Source organism: Cricetulus griseus, chromosome 5 (genome assembly GCF_003668045.3).
Source record: "Cricetulus griseus strain 17A/GY chromosome 5, alternate assembly CriGri-PICRH-1.0, whole genome shotgun sequence".
Classification (NCBI taxonomy): Eukaryota; Metazoa; Chordata; class Mammalia; order Rodentia; family Cricetidae; genus Cricetulus; species Cricetulus griseus.
The window spans coordinates 177,942,109-177,942,748 of record NC_048598.1 but is presented as its reverse complement, the minus strand read 5'-3'; the positions used below and the strand labels follow the sequence as shown (position 1 = coordinate 177,942,748).

At 48.6% G+C, this 640-nt stretch overlaps 1 pseudogene; it reads right to left on the bottom strand.

The window, feature by feature from the left end:
- Positions 1–262: 262 nt before the first annotated feature.
- Positions 263–640, bottom strand: part of LOC113838266 — a 5,856-nt pseudogene continuing 5,478 nt past the window's right edge.

The window sequence follows — 640 nt, the reverse complement described above, 5'->3', positions numbered from 1 at the left end:
CTCAGGCAGCTTTTGGTGGAAAGATTTATCATAACAGATGTGGTCAAGCATGGTGCATTGTAGGGCTCATCTGGAATCAGCATCACATAATTCTCAGACATCCTTTGCTTTGGAAAAGTTGACAAAGGCTCTATTGTATTATGAGGAGAAGACAGTCAAAGGGACATTCAGATTGAATATTTCTGAGCAAGTCCCTAGGCTGATCTTCTCTATCATCTTAGCCCCAAGGCAGCTTCCTGCTCCTCCAGGGTTTCTGACACTCTCAGGATGTGGTTGCAACACGGTGTCGTCTGGCACGGTAATAGACTGCAGAGTCCTCAGTTGTCAGGCTGTAGAGCTCCACGTAGGCTGTGCTGGAGGATTTGTCTACCGTCAATGTGGCCTTGTGTTGGATATTCTGATTGTAGCCAGTACCACTATTTCCAGGGTCAATCCATCCAATCCACTCCAGACCCAGTCTAGGCTTCTGTTTCACCCAGCTCAAGTAGTGGCTGGTGAAGGTGTAGCCTGAAGCCTTGCAGGACAGCTTCACTGAGGCTCCAGGCTTCACCAGCTCAGCAGAGGACTGATTAATTAGGACTTGGCAGTGGACACCTGTGGAGCAAAAGGCAGAGTGGATGTCACTGTCACCTGAGAACAA